This window comes from Nuphar pumila, chromosome 5 (genome assembly GCF_984573655.1).
Source record: "Nuphar pumila chromosome 5, dmNupPumi1.hap1.1, whole genome shotgun sequence".
Taxonomy (NCBI): Eukaryota; Viridiplantae; Streptophyta; class Magnoliopsida; order Nymphaeales; family Nymphaeaceae; genus Nuphar; species Nuphar pumila.
This window is the reverse complement of record NC_143253.1, coordinates 61,602,979-61,612,500: the sequence shown is the minus strand read 5'-3', so window position 1 is coordinate 61,612,500 and position 9,522 is coordinate 61,602,979.

Genomic DNA, 9,522 nt, shown 5'->3' with positions numbered 1-9,522 from the left:
GCTTCATGTAACAATATGAATTATTTGTAGACGGTCTTAGACAAAATGAGCTTTAATAAGATGTGAATTGCTTCAATACACACCCTGTAACTTTGAGCATGAAAATATTGATGCGACCTGCAGATCTGTATATACTAACTGTATTTGAATGGATTAAGAAGGAGGTTATACAGGTCATGAATTATAATATAGAATGATGTATGCAAACCGAGAATATGTACAAATACTATATTGTATGGGAGGGCGAAAAGCATCCAAAAAGGAAAGAAGCACATTTTACGTATAATGTTGACAAGAGAACAGTTGAATGTACGTGCAAAATGTATGAATTCAAAGGTGTTTTATGTTGTCATGCATTAAAGGCACTTAATCAAAAAAATATACAAGAAATACATGAGTCATATTTAATGTGAAGATAGACGAAACAACCAAAGATTGAACTGTTGGATACAGATAATGTCAGTTCATCTAGTGTTGATGAGAAGTGCCACATAGCCTTCTGTTTTCAACAACTATGTAGGTCACTTATGCATGTTGCAGATTTGGCATCGAAAAGTGAAGAAGCCTATGTATGCATGAGAAAAGTGTCAAGGAAGTTACTTGAAAATATGTAGTTAATTCACCATCAGTCTATTGCAGCTCATGAAGATCAATCTAAGAAAATGAGAACCAACAACGAAGGTGAAAATCATGTTTCCCCTGACCCGCATGAGAAGTTGGGCCGAAGCGTAAACTTCATCTTCAACAAGTCAGGAGTCAATGCTGTAGATTATGATGGACAAATTCACCTAGTGAAGGGTATCATCAAAAGAAAATATGTCTCTGATCGCAGTCGTCGAAGGATAAATGGTGCACTAGAATTGGTTGACAAAAAAATGTCTAAGAAACAATCAACCCCTAAGCAAAAGCAACCAAGCCCTTCGCATGAACATGTATGTAATATATTATATTGCTTTTCATGTAAATTGCATTACATGCAACTTATCAATATCTAACTTGTATAATTTTCAACATGCAACAATACCCTACAGACGTGCACTACAATGTTAAAACTTTCAATCCTCCAGACCAGTTTGAGTGGAATGATGACATCAGTTTTACAAGTCTTTTGATATGTAATAAATGTTGGGAGGATGTTTGCATTTCTTGTTAAACTTAATGTAGTATCTTATATTGTTTTGTTTCATGACAAGCTGAGTTTAATTCAAAAGTGAGCAATGAAACACAGGAATCGCGTGTGAATTCTCCAGCTATATAATTGTATTTGATTGTATTAACATGATTAATCATTATAATATGTATCATTCACATGTATAAATCATTGTTTCATCTAGCCTACAGAGCTAGAGTTTTGATATCATTGGTAAATACCATAGGTAAATCATCGTTGTTCCGTGCTTATACAATTAGTAAACATTGTTGTCTCATGTAGCCTTCATATGCAAAAAGTTGTTCTGTGAATAAACTGTATTAAAAGTAAAAATCGTTGTCTCATCTAGCCTTCATATATACAAATCATTATACATATATTGTAGTTGAATCGTTGCATAAAAAGTTATTCTGTGAATAAACTGTATTAAAAGTAAAAATCATTGTCTCATCTAGCCTTCACATATACAAATCGTTGTACATATACTGTATTTGAATCATTGCGCAAAAAAATGTTTTGTAAATAAACTATATTACAAGTAAAAATCATTGTCTCATCTAGCCTTCACATATATAAATCGTTATACATATACTGTAGTTGAATTGTTGTGCAAAAAATTGTTCTATGAATAAACTGTATTAAAAGTAAAAATCATTGTCTCATCTAGCCTTTACATATATAAATCGTTATGCGTATATTGTATTTGAATCGTTACGCAAAAAATTATTGTAATACCCACGATTTTTTATCAGATAAATAAATTTAGATTTTTAAGTCATTAAGGTGATACACAAATATTTTATTGTTTATTCGTAATTGGATCTTGGATGACCTATTTGGATCTTCATTGTTGGATCCCAAATATCCTGTTTAGAACTCCGATATTCCATTCGGATCTTAGATATCGGACCACGAACCTTAAATTGAAATCATAAAGATCAATGTACATTTAGCTGGATCCATAATAGTTCATTTGGATTCGTAGTTCTAAATCAGAGTATGATCAAAACTTCGGATTTCTGGATCCGAATTTATTAAAAGGATTGACGAAGCACAATGGATCTTGGATCCATATTAAATTATGTTAATTTTTGGATAACGTAAATGGATCTATATTAACCTATGAAAGACCCATAAGATCGTATCGAAGAATAAACCAAATGTATTAAGAATATGGTATTTTAAAGCAAGTAACATTTTGAATCCTTAGACGGATCCAAATTGCCCAACTAGGGGGTTTCATTAAAAGATTTGGGTTGCGGGTCTCGATGGTGGCCAAACCGAAACCGTACCCAATTGAAGTGTAATATATATATATATATATATACACATAAGATAATAATAACAATACTAAGTATAAATAAAAATATATGGATCCGTAGTTGGATCCGTATGGGTCCAAATATCGGACCCAAACCATCGATGGGCCGCATATTCAAATCGGGGCAAGAACACGGGTCATGGATCCGGTCGATCCGCGCCCCGCACCGTACCATGCGTTAAGTAAGGGCCCCTACCCGATAAATCGAGTGTTAGGGTTCATTTTTGAACCCTAACTCGTCATGAGGGGTGGCTAGGGAGCGTGGATGCGCAGCCGAGAGGAGCGAAGGAGGTAACCTCCTCCTTCCGTTTCGGGGGCCACCATCCTACAAAATCCCCCTCCCGAGTCTCTTCCTCCCACCTCCCTCTCGTTTTTGCACGCGCCAGCAGGAGCAGCCGACACCCTCTGCATCTCCCCCTGCGATCTTCCTCTCTCGCCTCTCTCTCGGCTCTGCACTCCCAGCGTGCGACTGAGCCGGCGCTGGTGCGATGTTGGTCGATGTCGTCGCCTGCAACCTCCCAGCAACCCGAGCCACTGTCCTCTACAACCTCCCTGCAACTTTTCCCCTTTGCGAGCTCTGGTGACAATGCCACCACCTTCGTTTCCCCTTTCTTTGGCAGCACCGACGAGGTTCGTCTGAGCGACCATTGCACCACAGCAACCTCCGATCGTCGGAGAAAGGTAGGATCTGTAACTTATCTTGTGGGTTATTGAGTGGCTCTGTGTGTGCTTGTATTGGTCAAGAAAAAAAAAATTCTGATAACCTAAGCCGAGAACCCAATTTCTTAGATTTGGAGGGGGTTTCTCGTGTGTAACCCTAACTCAAAGAATGGGGGGGTTGTATTTCGGATCTTTACCTTAAAATATGTACCATCCCGAGTGTGTATTTCTTTTTAAATTTCTGTAAATAGCTTCTTATTTTTTTTTCATATATTCTGTTTGCAAATCCTGCTAAATTCTTTGTTAAATTATCAATCATGACGGAATTTGGATTTTTGGTTCTAGTACACTACAACCCAGTCGATCCTTGTAACTGCATTAGTCTGTATAACGTTAAATAATTGATAGTTCAATTTGGGTAATTTCGGTAATTGTTCCTAGCAAAAAAAAAAGATGTGCATATTGAACCCTGAATACAATATTCATTATTACCGAATGATTTTCAATTAATCTGTTCAGATATGTATATTTTGAATTACTCTACTTATTTATATATATATATATCAGAATAAAGACTGACCTGTGAATTTTGAGTGAGTATTCAATATTTTCTAATATGTTTGTGCATGTGTCTGTAGGTGCTTATGAGGCTGTTGAGCATCATGTATGCTATAACTATATTTTGAAGGCCTGACCAACTTATAGATTTTATTTTCATGTTCCGTACAATGATAGTGAACATGTCATTTAGTTAATTAGGTTTACTCTAATGACAATACTGCGAGATCTTGACGCGAATGCTGGTTGGGTTTGTCATCCTTGCCCAAGAAAGAACAAACTTCAACACTTGAAAGACAAAATAGGTTGAATTTTTAGTATTTTGGTTGATTTACATATTTGGTGTAATGGACCATCTTCTATCTGCAAGTTAAATGGGACATCTTGATTTCTTTGTAACACGGGTTGTAGTAAGTTCAATCCTTAGTATGTGACATATACAATGATTACATGATATATTATTTATGTTCAAATTATGAATCTGATCCGCATAACTTAGGGTTCTGTTATGTTTACCAATATATTTATGAATAGTCAGATAGTAAAACCGATCCAAACGGATTGTGGATATGCGATTATGCTGCATGGCTTTCAAGAAAAATTAAAATCTGGTTTGCCTGTTTCCCAGGTTGAAGCAGCTGATCAAAATTTGTAATATGTTTAAACAGTAAATTGCGAGTTTGTGTGATTGACATATTAACACAGTTAATCAGAAATGTGTGTTTTTGTTAAAATAGCAAATCTTTAAGTGTATGATAGTCTAAAGATGTTATATTATTTTGACGGTTTTAATACTTGAGTAATACGTTATTTTGTGGATTGCTATTAAGTCTGATTTGCCTATTATTTTGTTGGCTGTGATCCGATCTGAGTACTTGTGATCATGTATAAGCTTATACAGTTGTATGCATGATGTTGTGTGAAATTAAAAATGTTGCAGTCTCCTAAGCTTCTTTCTCATAGTTTAAAGTATGTTGGTTGCGATTTGTTTTAGTAGAACTCATATGCTTTCTCAGATGAAATCTGATTCAGTCATGTTCTTCTCAGTGATGTTTGAGATACATTCTCTTGTATGTCCTGTTCAGTTGATATTGCTCATTTGGGACTCAACTGCATAGTAACTTGTATATTAAGTTGATATTTAGTTGCATATTAAGCTGCATAATTTATGATGTTTAATTGCATATTCCTTAAATTGTTTCAATGCCCATTATGTGCATATCATCTAGAAGATTCAAATGGCCATTAAGATGCTTATTCTCCAATGTCCATATGCATGATAAACTGTATATTTTTCTGAAGTATTATTGCCTAACACTACATACTTGTTGAAAGTATCAAATGCCAACTAAGCTGTATATCTTGTGGAATGTTCAAATGAGAATGTGTGGAGAAAAGTATTTAGTTATATTACCAAATCTCTAGGATTACACTGCATGCTCAATAAAGGACACCGACAATGTTTTTGCTTGTTGGCAGAGTTTTTAATACATGCCACCCTGTGTTGGGATGTCACAAGTCAAAACCTAATGGTACGTTGTGGCAATTTGCAATTGAAGAATAAATAAATAAATAATAATGATGAGGAATGATGATCTGGTAACCGAACCTATGGGTCGGTTTGTGGTGGGCATATGAATGTCAAGCCAGTGTATTGAGGGTCATGCATAGACCATCGAAGTTATGATGTGAATCCACATGAAAATGAAAATATAATATTGTTGTCCGACTGGTTTAAAGGCACCGGGGCATTCGTGCTTGACTGGTTTAAAGGCACCGGAGCACTTTGGGTGGGTTATGCAATCAATATGACAAAGGATTGGGACTGGTTTATACACCTTGGTAAAATGACTAAGGTTGGGAATTCTTCTGCTATGATAGTAGAAGGAAGTTGGGGAAAAACCCCATACTTCGGGAACATAATTAAATGAAAAGATTAACCCACTCAGATTCGGGCTTACCTTGGAGAGGGTAAGTGGTACAAAACTCCGGGGACATGTGTTTTACTGTTTTGAGCTAAAGTGACTCGATGGTCCCCAGTCCTCGGAGTTGGGGGGGGGGGGACCCGGACTACCAATATGTCCTAGGTGGTAGATCTTTGTTCTTCTGCAGAAGTTAGGGATGCATCCTATTTTGGTTTTGGCCTTTGGGAGGTTCTCTCGGTGACTGACCACTCCCTTGGGATTTCAGTCTCAGTTAGAATGTTCGGGTTAATAAAACAACTTTGAATAATATACCCCCGAACGTTCATTGTGAGGGTATGTTTGGCCAATATCAGGTAATTCGTCTAGAGCGATAGATCTCCGTGAGGTAGTACATTGTCCAAGACCGGGCAACTGCAAAGACGGTAAGTTCCTGTGAGGAAGTGTAATGTCCAAGACCGGGTATACCATCTAGGGCGGTAATTCCGTGTGAGGTTGTGCATTTCCTAGACCAGATGATCCAACATGGATCTTGTTAACCTTTAATTTATAAAGAGTTATGTCAAATTGAGAGAAATTGTTGAGATTAATTGATATAGCCTATTAGAGATCAAGAGATTTGGCTTTGGTTATAGCAGAATTAGATCATTATTGATTTTAGGTCTTGATATAATGTTATGTTTATGTCTTTCGTGGATAGATGAGTCATTCTGTGAGAGAATTATGCCTTGGGCGAGATCTCGATTGGAGATAACTAGCCGTGAAAAGCCTTGGAAGTATGAATAAATAGAGGTTAATCAGGACAAAGAGTCTGTTAGAAATAGCGAGGACAACAAACAACAATGTGATTATGATAAAAATAAAGGAAAACTTCACTCAATAATCAGAACAATCTAAATGAATAACATGTTGTGTCTATCATTTGTGACTAAAACAAGTAGGAAGTAGTGAACATACACTCCAACTGTCTCAGGTTAAGACCTTTCTGTGATTTAGTACATTTTGCCATCAAAGAAATCATGTATGAATTCTGTCAAGACCAAATTTTAGCTCTAAACGTCTCTTAGAAACTCATTGTGTGTTGTCCTGCTCCTTATATGCTGGGAGCTTGCACATATATGTGCATCCTTGTCGATAACAACTCCCACGGACTACGATCTCTACGGCATTTTTACAATGAAATTTCGAGGACGAAATTCTTTTTAGGGGGAAAGGATGTAATACCCACGATTTTTATCAGATAAATAAATTTAGATTTTTAAGTCATTAAGGTGATACACGAATATTTTATTGTTTATTCGTAATTGGATCTTGGATGACCTATTTGGATCTTCATTGTTGGATCCCAAATATCCTGTTTAGAACTCCGATATTCCATTCGGATCTTAGATATCGGACCACGAACCTTAAATTGAAATCATAAAGATCAATGTATATTTAGCTGGATCCATAATAGTTCATTTGGATCCGTAGTTCTAAATCAGAGTATGATCAAAACTTCGGATTTCTGGATCCGAATTTATTAAAAGGATTGACGAAGCACAATGGATCTTGGATCCATATTAAATTATGTTAATTTTTGGATAACGTAAATGGATCTATATTAACCTATGAAAGACCCACAAGATCGTATCGAAGAATAAACCAAATGTATTAAGAATATGGTATTTTAAAGCTAGTAACATTTTCAATCCTTAGACGGATCCAAATTGCCCAACTAGGGGGTTTCATTAAAAGATTTGGGTTGCGGGTCTCGATGGTGGCCAAACCGAAACCGTACCCAATTGAAGTGTAATATATATATATACACATAAGATAATAATAACAATACTAAGTATAAATAAAAATATATGGATCCGTAGTTGGATCCGTATGGGTCCAAATATCGGACCCAAACCATCGATGGGCCGCATATTCAAATCGGGGCAAGAACACGGGTCATGGATCCGGTCGATCCGCGCCCCGCACCGTACCGTGCGTTAAGTAAGGGCCCCTACCCGATAAATCGAGTGTTAGGGTTCATTTTTGAACCCTAACTCGTCGTGAGGGGTGGCTAGGGAGCGTGGATGCGCAGCCGAGAGGAGCGAAGGAGGTAACCTCCTCCTTCCGTTTCGGGGGCCACCATCCTACAAAATCCCCCTCCCGAGTCTCTTCCTCCCACCTCCCTCTCGTTTTTGCACGCGCCAGCAGGGGCAGCCGACACCTTCTGCATCTCCCCCTGCGATCTTCCTCTCTCGCCTCTCTCTCGGCTCTGCACTCCCAGCGTGCGACTGAGCCGGCGCTGGTGCGATGTTGGTCGATGTCGTCGCCTGCAACCTCCCAGCAACCCGAGCCACTGTCCTCTACAACCACCCTGCAACTTTTCCCCTTTGCGAGCTCTGGTGACAACGCCACCACCTTCGTTTCCCCTTTCTTTGGCTGCACCGACGAGGTTCGTCTGAGTGACCATTGCACCACAGCAACCTCCGATCGTCGGAGAAAGGTAGGATCTGTAACTTATCTTGTGGGTTATTGAGTGGCTCTGTGTGTGCTTGTATTGGTCAAGAAAAAAAAATTCTGATAACCTAAGCCGAGAACCCAATTTCTTAGATTTGGAGGGGGTTTCTCGTGTGTAACCCTAACTCAAAGAATGGGGGGGTTGTATTTCGGATCTTTACCTTAAAATATGTACCATCCCGAGTGTGTATTTCTTTTTAAATTTCTGTAAATAGCTTCTTATTTTTTTTTCATATATTCTGTTTGCAAATCCTGCTAAATTCTTTGTTAAATTATCAATCATGACGGAATTTGGATTTTTGGTTCTAGTACACTACAACCCAGTCGATCCTTGTAACTGCATTAGTCTGTATAACGTTAAATAATTGATAGTTCAATTTGGGTAATTTCGGTAATTGTTCCTAGCAAAAAAAAAAGATGTGCATATTGAACCCTGAATACAATATTCATTATTACCGAATGATTTTCAATTAATCTGTTCAGATATGTATATTTTGAATTACTCTACTTATTTATATATATATATATCAGAATAAAGACTGACCTGTGAATTTTGAGTGAGTATTCAATATTTTCTAATATGTTTGTGCATGTGTCTGTAGGTGCTTATGAGGCTGTTGAGCATCATGTATGCTATAACTATATTTTGAAGGCCTGACCAACTTATAGATTTTATTTTCATGTTCCGTACAATGATAGTGAACATGTCATTTAGTTAATTAGGTTTACTCTAATGACAATACTGCGAGATCTTGACGCGAATGCTGGTTGGGTTTGTCATCCTTGCCCAAGAAAGAACAAACTTCAACACTTGAAAGACAAAATAGGTTGAATTTTTAGTATTTTGGTTGATTTACATATTTGGTGTAATGGACCATCTTCTATCTGCAAGTTTAATGGGACATCTTGATTTCTTTGTAACACGGGTTGTAGTAAGTTCAATCCTTAGTATGTGACATATACAATGATTACATGATATATTATTTATGTTCAAATTATGAATCTGATCCGCATAACTTAGGGTTCTGTTATGTTTACCAATATATTTATGAATAGTCAGATAGTAAAACCGATCCAAACGGATTGTGAATATGCGATTATGCTGCATGGCTTTCAAGAAAAATTAAAATCTGGTTTGCCTGTTTCCCAGGTTGAAGCAGCTGATCAAAATTTGTAATATGTTTAAACAGTAAATTGCGAGTTTGTGTGATTGACATATTAACACAGTTAATCAGAAATGTGTGTTTTTGTTAAAATAGCAAATCTTTAAGTGTATGATAGTCTAAAGATGTTATATTATTTTGACGGTTTTAATACTTGAGTAATACGTTATTTTGTGGATTGCTATTAAGTCTGATTTGCCTATTATTTTGTTGGCTGTGATCCGATCTGAGTACTTGTGATCATGTATAAGC